The sequence below is a fragment of the Lolium perenne genome, chromosome 7 (genome assembly GCF_019359855.2).
Source record: "Lolium perenne isolate Kyuss_39 chromosome 7, Kyuss_2.0, whole genome shotgun sequence".
Taxonomy (NCBI): domain Eukaryota; kingdom Viridiplantae; phylum Streptophyta; class Magnoliopsida; order Poales; family Poaceae; genus Lolium; species Lolium perenne.
Genome location: NC_067250.2, coordinates 219,277,427 through 219,292,846, shown reverse-complemented (window position 1 = coordinate 219,292,846; position 15,420 = coordinate 219,277,427).

Below are 15,420 nucleotides of genomic sequence, written 5' to 3'. Positions count from 1 at the left end.
CCAATGGTGTAGATCCCTGTTGTCGGCGACATGGCGGCACAGCGTTTTGGAGCATGCGGCCAGCCGGACGTCGACTGTAACGTCCAGACTCTGGGCAATGAGATTGAACAGCTCGGCGGGGAGCTTCCCCCAGTCGCCATACAGCTGGTCATCGTTCGATGCCGCCATGGAGACGAGAAGGATTTAAGAGGGCGGAAGCAAGTATGTGTGATTGGAGTTTTGTAGGAGAGTCGAGCGGGAAGGAGGAATGCTGCGGTTCTGCGGAGGGGTGAGGAGAGAAAGCTATGCAAATGGGAGATCTAGAGGATGAAAAAATTTGCTAGCAGCGCTTGGCGAGTGGAGAACGATGATGGAAGTGGAGAGCCAAGGATGGAAACGATGGAGGTGAAGAGTAGGAGTGGATATGACTTTTTTTATTCTTCAAAGCTTTGCATCGAGGCGCCGAGTAAAACTTCGGCTAGGATAGCACGCCACTACGTCCTGGTGCAGTTACTGTCCCGTCAAATCAGTTTGACCACAGAAATGGTTTCTTTATTAGTACAGTATAACTTAATTTTTTCGAACAATATATACTACTCCATTTAATATACTCACTCCGATTCATATTACTTGTCAAATGATATGGATGAATCTTGAACTAAAATGTGTCTAGATATATCCATATTATAGTCAACTAATATGAATCGGAGTTTGTTTGGTTCAAAGGATTTCTAAAGGTATCTTGTACGGAGTAGGATTTTTACACATAGGGATTTTTCCTATAGAGCTTGCTTGATTCAAAGGATTGAGAACCCTCCAAAATACCTATGGATTGCTTTCTCTACAATCCTATCTCTTGGTAATATTGCTATGTGTCTATAACAACTATGAAATGAACTCAATCTCAATAGAAATTTCCTTTGTCTTTCCTAATCAAACAACTAGTTATTTTATGTCTTTGTTTACAAATTAAGATAATTTTTAGGTTATAGGTAATCATCGAGCTTATGTGATCATCTTTTATGATCAAACTTACTTGATCAGCCGCGGAGGCGCAAAGGAGCAGTGGTGTGCATTAATACGGCCGCATGGGGAAGGCACAGCTAGCGACGATGAGACGTATCGCCAGCATTGGCCTAGGGAACCGTCGCCACCATTAATAAAAGCTATCCCTTTGGGCACCATGTCTCCCACTACTCGTGTCACGCGCGCATGTGGGTTACGGATGGATGGGCTGGGGAAGCCGGACAGAAAACATGACAACCAGGGGGAAAATGAATAAAAATAATACAAAGTCGAAAATATTATTAGATAGAAAGTTTGACTAAGTTTTCACCAAATGCATTAATATGCAAGATACAAAATCAACATTATTAGATAGAAAATAAATTATATTTTCATATGGTGTCTACAAAATATTATATGTGCTGATAGGTTTGGTCGAGCTTTACTTGGTTTGACTTTTCAAGAAAAATATACTAAGCTTTAAGCATTGGAACGGAGGTATTTTTCGAAGCACCTACATGTCTTTAGAAGACAAAAGAAAACATGGAGTAAGGTTGTTTTTTGTGCAAAAGTTTACGTCAAAATCTGGTTATTTGTGTAAAAAGAATCTCAAATTGTGTTATGTGTAAAAACTGCACCAACAAGTGGTGGTATGTGCAACTTCCTCCGTCACACAAAAGGCAAGCCATTGATTCATACTTAATTGTGAATAATTACAAAAGTAGTAGGCAACTAATAAGCGCACATGATTAAACTGCTATGCGAGATCTTCAGCCACCAGAAGTCGTTCCCGCGCCTCTCTAGCTTTGAAAATCACGCGTTCTGTGACTTCCATCAAAGAGACAAGCTGAGCTTTGATCCGTTCTCCCAGATGAATGGCCTCGTCACAACTCCTACGAGCGCAGGCCGTGATCTCATCCACTTCTAGGAAAGACACCGCCTGCCTGTACCGAAATATCTTGATCCCTAACTCTCTGTTCTCCTCCCGCATGCTGGCAAGATCCAACTTCATCCTCCGACAGGATAAGCAAGGGGAGTGATCCTGCCAAAGGTAACAACAAACATATCGAGCGTTACCGGCAAACGAAATGCACAAATTAGCTGATTAACGAATGTGGTCACTAACATGTACGACAGACTTAAGTGGTGTCTACATGTCAGTGACTCGAAGTACCAAAAACCAGCAACCCAAAGTCAGCTAATATTAACCTCCGTCTTCAGCCCCTTCATGCTCTTGAACGGCGGGGAAGCTGGCAACTTATCTTCTTCTACGACCTCTCGCTGGAACCTGACGTCGAAGGATGAGAGATCCTGCGAACGGATGTGCTGCGCCTGCGCGTGCGATTCCCCAGGGCGCTTCTGGCGTAACTCGGAGTTCTCGGCGCCGAGATGCGGAAGTTCCGCTCCCGGGGCCTTGTTGACCCTAAGCCGAGATAGCTCATGTGTAAGCCGACGAAAAATGTTCAAAATGTTATAGATCAGGCATATCATTACCAGTGCAAACGAGGTAAGTGAATCTCCGGGATCTCGCCCAACGACCGCGGTTGGTCCAATGCCACCACATCTTCTCCGAGATTGACTAACTCCTTTACATCATCTTCTCCGAGCTTGACCATCTCCTTTACATCATCTTCTGCTCCGAGCTTGACCATCTCCTTTACATCATCTCCTGTGAGCTTGATCATCTGCCTCACATCATCTTCTCCGGCGATATCGACCCTCTCCTGCAGAAGATAACAGATATAAGTCCGAGTATGTGGTGACCCTGCATACCACTGCATGTTTTAGTATGCCAGTCGTTGATATAACATTCACGAAGTACCATTCCGCAAATGTTACATCCCTCAGAGTAGTACAACAGAACATAGCAGGTCCATAACTCATTCACATATTATTACAATTAACATACACATGTCATCTCGGAGCTCCTCTTGGGTCCTAAGAGAAGTATTCCTGGGTTCGAGGCGAACCCAACTTAACTTACAATATAAGTGTCTCATTAAACTAAACATTTATTTCATCGAGCAGCTAAATACTAAGAGTTCGGGCTGCTCGGTTACTACTATTATCGGATATCTCTAGGCTTGATCTCCTCCGGAAGCCTCCCCGGATCCGTAGACTATGAGATAGTCTACACCTTCAACTCCTCCTGAGAGGTCTGGTTCCTCGTAGCCGATGATCTCGGCTCCTTCATTGCTGTCGTAGTCCTCCTCCAGACGATCCAGACAATCTAAGCATGGGATTTAAGAGTGGTATGAGTACGAGCGTACTCAACAAGTTCATTATAGATAAGAGGTGTTTAATGCACTAGCTACGATATTAGACCAGAAAGTCTAATACCAATGCAAGTTTTGATAAACATTTCTTCAAGAGATTGCTTTTATTCCAAAGAGCTATGTCCGTCAGCCTTCACCGGTTTACTAGAACTTCATGGAGCTCCTTTCTGGCCGCGTTCGCAGTTCCTCAATCCCGGAACAGGGAGTGACAGGTCACAGTTCTTTACACTCTGCAGAGGTGTGTTGCTTTACCCATAAGAGATCTTAACCTTGGTGCCAACCGGGCAGCTTTCCCGTCCACACTTCCTTTGGTGTGAGGCCCGGTATAAGGTCTAGCCAATCATGTTCCTCCGCTACCTCGAACACCCACCCTTTGTTGCATGCCCCGACCCTGGGTCCACGCCGATCCCATTATTCCCGTAATTTCAGGGTGGACCCCGACCACGACGACAGTGCTGGGCTCTACCATACACTCCTACGCCGGTAGCTGCAACCCATCATAGATCGCATTACCGTGGGGAATTAGAATGGGATCCCCACCCTCCGGTTGTTCCGCAAGACACAACTGCTACGGCAAGCAATGCTTTACCGTGGGGAATTAGAATGGGATCCCCACCCTCCGGTTGTTCCGCCAGACACAACTGCTACGGTAAGCGCATCCGTTGATGAACGAGAGGTGGAAACACTTTTGACTACTCCGTCCCACTCCGGATCTTATGGTTAACACGGGTATTACGGCACAAGAATCACTGGCGACATTTGTTGTTTAATCCTAGATGGATATAAACCCGTGCAATGGAACCTCCACCATATCAACACAATCCATGGTTCCATTGCCCACCACATAGTCATATTCATAGTTATGAAAGTAGTGGTTTTGATTTTTGTGCAATAGTGATAACCATAATACTTTTGCAAGTAATTTGATAAAAATACTCAAATGACATGAGCAAGTGATGAACTTGCCTGAACACTGCAAAGTTTTGCAGTTGGAAGGTGTGGACTGACCCTTGTCCTCTGTCTCTGAAAAATAGCATCATTGTCCGATAAGGGCAATGGTTAAAGAAGCAATTATGCATGATTCTATTTTTAGGGTTTGTTCCCCCCTTCCGATGTTGTTATTAATTCATGTAAGAGGTTAATACTAAGAATAATTTGAGGATACTTGATTTGAAGTAAGATACAACCTTGAAATGTTGTCAAGGTGTTTTTAAAATCCAAATACATTAATGGACTTATTTTCATTATAGAAAATTAGGTGTGTGATTTAAATGATTATTTAAATCATCAAAATAGGACTTACTCTAAATTGTCTTCAAAAATTCTCTTTGATATTTTCTTTAAATAGAGAATTTTATGCTGATCAATTTTCATATTTTTACTTATTTTTTTAGAGCTGTATTTTATTTTATAAAATTCTTGGAGATTCTCATTTAAATGGGTATTTTGGAAATGTCCAAAATACCCCTCGGGCCCACCTGTCAGGCGGCCGAGCTGGTTAGGTTGGACCAGCCCAGTGGGCTCGGTCCAACCGACCCAGTCGCTTCGTCGCCCCCCTCGCTCGCGAACCCTAATTCCCCTTTCGCTCTGGCGACGCGCGCGTCGTCGCTCCCTTCGCCGAATTGTTCCGGCCGACTCCGGCCATTGCCGCCGGCGAGATGCGGCGCATCTGATCCGCCGTTCGACGGCGCTTCAGATCCACCGCGCCGATCTGTGCTTCGCCGCTCCCTCGACGCGTCCCCTTCGCCTCTGCTCGCCAGCCGTGATGTGCTGTGGCGAGTTCGTCGCCGCCGACGCTCCTGATGCTGAGGCCGTGTGCCTCGCTGTGCCTGCGCTGGAGCCTCCGCGCTACGGCGACCGCCTGGCTTGGCCATGGCATGGCGCTGCCGTGGCCAGGCTGTGCCGCCGTACCGCCATGGTGACGCCGTCGTGCTCCGCTCCAGGTTAGTACGCCTCCATCTTTTCCCTTCCTTCCTCCTCCTCTATGCCATGCTCCAGTTACTAGCCTGCCTCTCCTCATGGAGATGCTGGCTCGGCCGTGCTGCTGTTGCTTCTGCGCCTCTGTGTGCTTTGCGCCACGCCAGCTCTGGTGCTGTGCTAGCTGCTGCTATGCGTATGCTGCTTCTGTGCATTTGCCATGGATTCTGGTTGCTGCTGCTCTTCTACTTTGCTCTATGCACTACTGTTGCCTGCTATATTCCTACTTTGGCCTTTCTGTGATTGTTCATGAACATCCAGTGATGCTCATGGCCTGCTGGCTGGCTCCTGTGATCATTATTGCTACTAGGATATCCTGTGTGTGCATAATCTTATCCCTGGCTTGATCATTATGCATGATCCTTGTAGTATGCAAGTGCCAGTGTCTCTGTTCTTGATGCTATCTTCACCAATTACTCAAGTGTATACATTTATGGTGTTCTGGCTTGTTGCTGTGTGAAATTCTTGTAAATTTACAAGTGCCAGTACCCCAGTGTGCTCTTCTGTGTGCTATAATTACATGATTATGCTCAATTGAGCATTGTTACTGACTTGGCAGCTCCATCCCTTGATGGAATGTTTCTGGATACAATCATAAAATGGTTTATGATTTAGTGTTAGCGCGCTATTTTTTTCAGGCAAGTTGCTTTCACTTTTTCGTGGTGATGAACTACAATCTGTTGGTTCCACTTCTAAGTCAGAAGATAATATCGCTAATGCTAATATGTTTTAATAAATAATTTATACTATGTTGTTGCCTTGTGAAATGTTGATGTTAGCCTTCTAAAATACTTGAGATCTATTTCTATATGTGGTTATGTATGTATGATTCAGTCACTTTTGGACTATATATATATCTATTCGCTCTAGTAAAATTATTTATTTTTAGGCTATATTTAGTATTATTTTGAAAATGCTATTTAAAATATACCACACTATTACCACGATATAGCGTTCATATCGTTTGAAGGAGGCTGCCGCTAATTCATTTAGCACGCTATTTTAAAACTTAAGATGCGTTTGGCGGCCTGCATCCAGGCTGGTGGGGAAATACCGTACCCAAGTGCTTAAAAGATTGCACCTTTTAGCAGGAAAACATTAGGGCACGTCCAACACAGGCGCTACTGCAAGGGCGCTAGGAATTATTTCCTCGTCGTTTGGCGGTTGGAGAGGTGAATTCCTGCGGTAGGCCTACTGTCGACGCAAAAGAAAGCAGGGCGTGAAACTCTTTTCACCTGTCCTAGCTAAAGCACCGGAACCAACAGGAAGTCAGTCTGCCATCAGCAATTAGCGTTGCAACGAGAGTACCTAGAGGATTTTACAATCTTTTGACATTCATTTGTTCTCTATTAGCGCCATATAGTATATAGCATTGTAATGCCCTTATACTCCTCTCAACATTAAAAAAAAGGTGTGCATATACTAATAACAGTTGCTGAAATGAAACTAAAAATAAACAGACCTGCACGGTTTACGAAGGATGGAAATACAGAGTTCATCACCATCCGTTTTAAATTATAAGATTAGATTACTTCAATGTGGGCTACATACACACTAAAATGAGTAAACAGACACACTGAAATGGGTCCAGGTATATAAGATTCAGAAAAAAGGAAGAGCATCTTAAGATACGGAACAGATTACTGAATTGTTCAAACATATCGTACAAAAAAGATTATTTTCTCCAGAAAGATTCATGGCTCAGTTTAGGGTTGCATCAACGTGCGGATATTTTTCAGACTAGGCTTAAACCACATTGTCGCCTGTCGGGGAAATCCCCAACCATCTTTTGGAAGGGTGATTACTCCCATGAGCTCATTTTCCCCTTGCTGCAGGTTACAACGACAAATACAACTAAATGCTGGTTCCCGAAATGCATAGTACGCGATGTACACACAATTTGACCTCATGAACAGAGTTAATGTTCCATCAGGAGCATTGCCATCATTTATCTTCAGGTTCATTGGATAATTCAGTGCAATGAACAGAGAGTGTGTGCCAAGGCTGTCAACTCGACTCCAATTGGGTCCAATCAGGGATAGATCTTTCTCAAAAATATGTATGACAGGGGCAGGATACTCTCGCAGGATAAGGCCATTACCATGATGCATAACTTCTGCAGGCTCAAGGTGATCATTGCTACGTATATACCGATCATCATGGATGATCATCAAGCGCTTGCCATCGGCTGATCGAGCTAAAAACCATCTGCCAGACGGTTCCTTCATCGGTGATGGGATCACGAATGGCAGGGCAAGGTGGGCATCTGCATTGTAAACGGAGACAAAAAAATAGTGTTTGAATGGCTCAGGAAGACAAAAATACCAGTAGCTGCAACTTCACATTTGTAGGATCAAATGGAGGATGCAGTCATTATACTTGTATAAAAACTCGAAGAAATAAAATTGTTCCCATTTGAGATGTATGTTAATTACACTCATATTCATTGATGGTAGATACATGTCTCAACCTTATCTGATCCATGATTGTAATGCTTTGAGTACATCGAATATTCAAATAAATTGAAAGTTTGCATGCATCAATTGATGAAGAGGCCAGGGCTAAGCTCCTTATTCATATTCTGATAAGAGCATGCAGTAACTAATTCAGGAATGCATTCATATACTGCAATAATCTGGTTTGGGTTGACAGATTAGTGCACTGCATATACTACTGTAATTCGTTTGTAGCAATGGTTCAGTCAGGTTAGGATAATTAAATGGTGCACAGTCATTTGAAAGGTGAAAAAAAATCTTATTGACCAATTAGTTAATTCAGTTACAATATATCATGAATGGGCTTGATATTAAAATTTATTGCGAAGTATATCATATGGATTGAAGAATTACCGGCCTGTGATTGATCCCAGCAATATGTGGTGCCGGTCCACCCATCCACCGCAACAATGAAGCTGTTGTGCTCGATGGCGTCACTGTAATCTACACCCCAACTAGCAAGAGAGAATAACCTCCACTCCTGGCTACCATTAGCCAGGTAAGCAAGTCCAGAATTGAATAGAGCAATGAGCTTGTAATCTGAGTAATGTCTAGCTTTTGTGGGCACTTCGCAAATTACAATCTTCAACAAAAACATGGCACGCCCATACGTCATGTACCTTTCAGGAGGCAAGTCGGGGAAGCCAATCCATTCCTCCCGAAAAATGTTGCAAGTTTCCGATGATGGTAGGGAGATTTCTTGGTGCGTGTAGATGTTCGCGAGGAACCAGTTCCCACCACTGTCCACGCCGGCGATCCAGTCGCCGTTCATGCCAACCGAGAATCTATTGTCCATGAACGGCAGGATGGCTGTGCGCCGAGGATGGTCGAGGGGCACAACGTGGTACACCGTGTGGAGCGCACTATGATCATCATAGTGCCAATGGGCAGAATCGGGCATCAGCAAGCAGGGTCCATCCCAATGGTGTAGATCCCTGTTGTCGGCGACATGGCGGCACAACGTTTTGGAGCATGCGGCCAGACGGACGTCGACTGTAACGTCCAGACTCTGGGCAATGAGATTGAACAGCTCGGCGGGGAGCTTCCCCCAGTCGCCATACAGCTGGTCATCGTTCGATGCCGCCATGGAGACGAGAAGGATTTAAGAGGGCGGAAGCAAGTATGTGTGATTGGAGTTTTGTAGGAGAGTCGAGCGGGAAGGAGGAATGCTGCGGTTCTGCGGAGGGGTGAGGAGAGAAAGCTATGCAAATGGGAGATCTAGAGGATGAAAAAATTTGCTAGCAGTGCTTGGCGAGTGGAGAACGATGATGGAAGTGGAGAGCCAAGGATGGAAACGATGGAGGTGAAGAGTAGGAGTGGATATGACTTTTTTTATTCTTCAGCAGCTGCATCGAGGCGCCGAGTAAAACTTCGGCTAGGATAGCACGCCACTACGTCCTGGTGCGATTCTTGTCCCGTCAAATCAGTTTGACCACAGAAATGGTTTCTTTATTAGTACAGTATAACTTAATTTTTTCGAACAATATATACTACTCCATTTAATATACTCACTCCGATTCATATTACTTGTCAAATGATATGGATGAATCTTGAACTAAAATGTGTCTAGATATATCCATATTATAGTCAACTAATATGAATCGGAGTTTGTTTGGTTCAAAGGATTTCTAAAGGTATCTTGTACGGAGTAGGATTTTTACACATAGGGATTTTTCCTATAGAGCTTGCTTGATTCAAAGGATTGAGAACCCTCCAAAATACCTATGGATTGCTTTCTCTACAATCCTATCTCTTGGTAATATTGCTATGTGTCTATAACAACTATGAAATGAACTCAATCTCAATAGAAATTTCCTTTGTCTTTCCTAATCAAACAACTAGTTATTTTATGTCTTCGTTTACAAATTAAGATAATTTTTAGGTTATAGGTAATCATCGAGCTTATGTGATCATCTTTTATGATCAAACTTACTTGATCAGCCGCGGAGGCGCAAAGGAGCAGTGGTGTGCATTAATACGGCCGCATGGGGAAGGCACAGCTAGCGACGATGAGACGTATCGCCAGCATTGGCCTAGGGAACCGTCGCCACCATTAATAAAAGCTATCCCTTTGGGCACCATGTCTCCCACTACTCGTGTCACGCGCGCATGTGGGTTACGGATGGATGGGCTGGGGAAGCCGGACAGAAAACATGACAACCAGGGGGAAAATGAATAAAAATAATACAAAGTCGAAAATATTATTAGATAGAAAGTTTGACTAAGTTTTCACCAAATGCATTAATATGCAAGATACAAAATCAACATTATTAGATAGAAAATAAATTATATTTTCATATGGTGTCTACAAAATATTATATGTGCTGATAGGTTTGGTCGAGCTTTACTTGGTTTGACTTTTCAAGAAAAATATACTAAGCTTTAAGCATTGGAACGGAGGTATTTTTCGAAGCACCTACATGTCTTTAGAAGACAAAAGAAAACATGGAGTAAGGTTGTTTTTTGTGCAAAAGTTTACGTCAAAATCTGGTTATTTGTGTAAAAAGAATCTCAAATTGTGTTATGTGCAAAAACTGCACCAACAAGTGGTGGTATGTGCAACTTCCTCCGTCACACAAAAGGCAAGCCATTGATTCATACTTAATTGTGAATAATTACAAAAGTAGTAGGCAACTAATAAGCGCACATGATTAAACTGCTATGCGAGATCTTCAGCCACCAGAAGTCGTTCCCGCGCCTCTCTAGCTTTGAAAATCACACGTTCTGCGACTTCCATCAAAGAGACAAGCTGAGCTTTGATCCGTTCTCCCAGATGAATGGCCTCGTCACAACTCCTACGAGCGCAGGCCGTGATCTCATCCACTTCTAGGAAAGACACCGCCTGCCTGTACCGAAATATCTTGATCCCTAACTCTCTGTTCTCCTCCCGCATGCTGGCAAGATCCAACTTCATCCTCCGACAGGATAAGCAAGGGGAGTGATCCTGCCAAAGGTAACAACAAACATATCGAGCGTTACCGGCAAACGAAATGCACAAATTAGCTGATTAACGAATGTGGTCACTAACATGTACGACAGACTTAAGTGGTGTCTACATGTCAGTGACTCGAAGTACCAAAAACCAGCAACCCAAAGTCAGCTAATATTAACCTCCGTCTTCAGCTCCTTCATGCTCTTGAACGGCGGGGAAGCTGGCAACTTATCTTCTTCTACGACCTCTCGCTGGAACCTGACGTCGAAGGATGAGAGATCCTGCGAACGGATGTGCTGCGCCTGCGCGTGCGATTCCCCAGGGCGCTTCTGGCGTAACTCAGAGTTCTCGGCGCCGAGATGCGGAAGTTCCGCTCCCGGGGCCTTGTTGACCCTAAGCCGAGATAGCTCATGTGTAAGCCGACGAAAAATGTTCAAAATGTTATAGATCAGGCATATCATTACCAGTGCAAACGAGGTAAGTGAATCTCCGGGATCTCGCCCAACGACCGCGGTTGGTCCAATGCCACCACATCTTCTCCGAGATTGACTAACTCCTTTACATCATCTTCTCCGAGCTTGACCATCTCCTTTACATCATCTTCTGCTCCGAGCTTGACCATCTCCTTTACATCATCTCCTGCGAGCTTGATCATCTGCCTCACATCATCTTCTCCGGCGATATCGACCCTCTCCTGCGGAAGATAACAGATATAAGTCCGAGTATGTGGTGACCCTGCATACCACTGCATGTTGTAGTATGCCAGTCGTTGATATAACATTCACGAAGTACCATTCCGCAAATGTTACATCCCTCAGAGTAGTACAACAGAACATAGCAGGTCCATAACTCATTCACATATTATTACAATTAACATACACATGTCATCTCGGAGCTCCTCTTGGGTCCTAAGAGAAGTATTCCTGGGTTCGAGGCGAACCCAACTTAACTTACAATATAAGTGTCTCATTAAACTAAACATTTATTTCATCGAGCAGCTAAATACTAAGAGTTCGGGCTGCTCGGTTACTACTATTATTGGATATCTCTAGGCTTGATCTCCTCCGGAAGCCTCCCCGGATCCGTAGACTATGAGATAGTCTACACCTTCAACTCCTCCTGAGAGGTCTGGTTCCTCGTAGCCGATGATCTCGGCTCCTTCATTGCTGTCGTAGTCCTCCTCCAGACGATTCAGACAATCTAAGCATGGGATTTAAGAGTGGTATGAGTACGAGCGTACTCAACAAGTTCATTATAGATAAGAGGTGTTTAATGCACTAGCTACGATATTAGACCAGAAAGTCTAATACCAATGCAAGTTTTGATAAACATTTCTTCAAGAGATTGCTTTTATTCCAAAGAGCTATGTCCGTCAGCCTTCACCAGTTTACTAGAACTTCATGGAGCTCCTTTCCGGCCGCGTTCGCAGTTCCTCAATCCCGGAACAGGGAGTGACAGGTCACAGTTCTTTACACTCTGCAGAGGTGTGTTGCTTTACCCATAAGAGATCTTAACCTTGGTGCCAACCGGGCAGCTTTCCCGTCCACACTTCCTTTGGTGTGAGGCCCGGTATAAGGTCTAGCCAATCATGTTCCTCCGCTACCTCGAACACCCACCCTTTGTTGCATGCCCCGACCCTGGGTCCACGCCGGTCCCATTATTCCCGTAATTTCAGGGTGGACCCCGACCACGATAATGATCTGGGCTCTACCATACACTCCTACGCCGGTAGCTGCAACCCATCATAGACCGCATTACCGTGGGGAATTAGAATGGGATCCCCACCCTCCGGTTGTTCCGCAAGACACAATCGCGCTACGGCAAGCAATGCTTTACCGTGGGGAATTAGAATGGGATCCCCACCATCCGGTTGTTCCGCTGCACACAATCGCTACGGTAAGCGCATCCGTTGATGAACGAGAGGTGGAAACACTTTTGACTACTCCGTCCCACTCCGGATCTTATGGTTAACACGGGTATTACGGCACAAGAATCACTGGCGACATTTGTTGTTTAATCCTAGATGGATATAAACCCGTGCAACGTAACCTCCACCATATCAACACAATCCATGGTTCCATTGCCCACCACATAGTCATATTCATAGTTATGAAAGTAGTGGTTTTGATATTTGTGCAATAGTGATAACCATAATACTTTTGCAAGTAATTTGATAGAAATACTCAAATGACATGAGCAAGTGATGAACTTGCCTGAACACTGCAAAGTTTTGCAGTTGGAAGGTGTGGACTGACCCTTGTCCTCTGTCTCTGAAAAATAGCATCATTGTCCGATAAGGGCAATGGTTAAAGAAGCAATTATGCATGATTCTATTTTTAGGGTTTGTTCCCCCCTTCCGATGTCGTTATTAATTCATGTAAGAGGTTAATACTAAGAATAATTTGAGGATACTTGATTTGAAGTAAGATACAACCTTGAAATGTTGTCAAGGTGTTTTTAAAATCCAAATACATTAATGGACTTATTTTCATTATAGAAAATTAGGTGTGTGATTTAAATGATTATTTAAATCATCAAAATAGGACTTATTCTAAATTGTCTTCAAAAATTCTCTTTGATATTTTCTTTAAATAGAGAATTTTATGCTGATCAATTTTCATATTTTTACTTATTTTTTTAGAGCTGTATTTTATTTTATAAAATTCTTGGAGATTCTCATTTAAATGGGTATTTTGGAAATGTCCAAAATATCCCTCGGGCCACAATTGTCGGGCGGCCGAGCTGGTTAGGTTGGACCAGCCCGGTGGGCTCGGTCCAACCGACCCGATCGCTTCGTCGCCCCTCGCTCGCGAACCTAATTCCCCTTTCGCTCGGCGACGCGCGTCGTCGGCTCCCCTTCGCCGAATTGTTCCGGCCGACTCCGGCCATTGCCGCCGGCGAGATGCGGCGCATCTGATCCGCCGTTCGACGGCGCTTCAGATCCACCGCGCCGATCTGTGCTTCGCCGCTCCCTCGACGCGTCCCCTTCGCCTCTGCTCGCCGGCGTGATGTCTTGTGGCGAGTTCGTCGCCGCCGCCGACGCTCCCGATGCTGAGGCCGTGTGCCTCGTTACTGCGCCTTTGGAGCCTCCGCGCTTCGGCGACCGCACAGCTTGGCCATGGCTTGGCGCTGCCGTGGCCAGGCTGTGCCGCCGTACCGCCATGGTGACGCCGTCGTGCTCCGCTCCAGGTTAGTACGCCTCCATCTTTTCCCTTCCTTCCTCCTCCTCTATGCCATGCTCCAGTTACTAGCCTGCCTCTCCTCATGGAGATGCTGGCTCAAACAAATCTTCTTTGTTGCTTACAACGCCTCTGTGTGCTTTGCGCCACGCCAGCTCTGGTGCTGTGCTAGCTGCTGCTATGCGTATGCTGCTTCTGTGCATTTGCCATGGATTCTGGTTGCTGCTGCTCTTCTACTTTGCTCTATGCACTACTGTTGCCTGCTATATTCCTACTTTGGCCTTTCTGTGATTGTTCATGAACATCCAGTGATGCTCATGGCCTTTGGCTGGCTCTGTGATCATTATTGCTACTAGGATATCCTTATGTGTGCATAATCTTGTCCACCGGCTTGATCATTATGCATGATCCTTGTAGTATGCAAGTGCCAGTGTCTCTGTTCTTGATGCTATCTTCACCAATTACTCAAGTGTATACATTTATGGTGTTCTGGCTTGTTGCTGTGTGAAATTCTTGTAAATTTACAAGTGCCAGTACCCCAGTGTGCTCTTCTGTGTGCTATAATTACATGATTATGCTCAATTGAGCATTGTTACTGACTTGGCAGCTCCATCCCTTGATGGAATGCTTCTGGATACAATCATAAAATGGTTTATGATTTAGTCTGTGATTCAATTGTTGCTTATCTGTGGCTGTTTAATGTATAGAATTAATGTGGAATACCAGTGATTGATTCTAGCTTGTCTTGGCATGCTTTAGCAGGCCCTGATGATCAAATGATCATCACATGCTTGTTGCCTGTGCCTTACTGTTGCCCTCTGTGTGATGTGTGTGTATCACACAAGCTTGGCCTGATGTGTGATGGTGCTAGCTCAAGCATCAGTTGATGCTTGCAATGATCCTTTAGATCATCTGCAAGGCTCTGGTGCTTTGATTACTTGTGTAGTTCATTTATCTGTATTAGCTTGCTTTATTAAATGGATAAATGATGTGAACTGCCTTGCAGTGATGATCATGTTAATTAAATTAGCTAGGGCTAGTTGGATGACAACCACTGGTTGGTACCCTAGCCCTCTACTGAACCCTACTGGGTGATGATGTGGTGGCTTAAGGTTTTGGTTATGGGTTGAGGTGGCCCTGGCAGCTCTTTGATGCTGTCATGGGTAGCTCCCCTTCTCTGTGGCTTGTTGTGACTTGGTGGATACAACTCTGGCAATCCCTGTTGGATTTCCAGTGCTCTTTGCTGTTGACAAACTAGAATAGGCACAAGTGCCTATCTGTCTGATGGTTAGCAAACCATGTAGTGCTAGGTGAGTTGGAATGGCTAATTAGGATCAAATCCATGATGGATTTCTCTGGTTGTGTCACTGTGTTGACACAACCAATGTTCCCTTGGTTATTTTCCTTCTAGCCTTTGCTTTATTTACTGGCACCAAATGGTTTTGCAACCAAGTGATGATACATCCAGGGTTTCCTACCCTTATTTGATTCTGTGATGCATGTGTATGCTTATTGATGAGCAAAGCATGTGTTTGCTCAGGTTCTTTTGTGTATACCTCACTCCAGCTCCTAGAAAA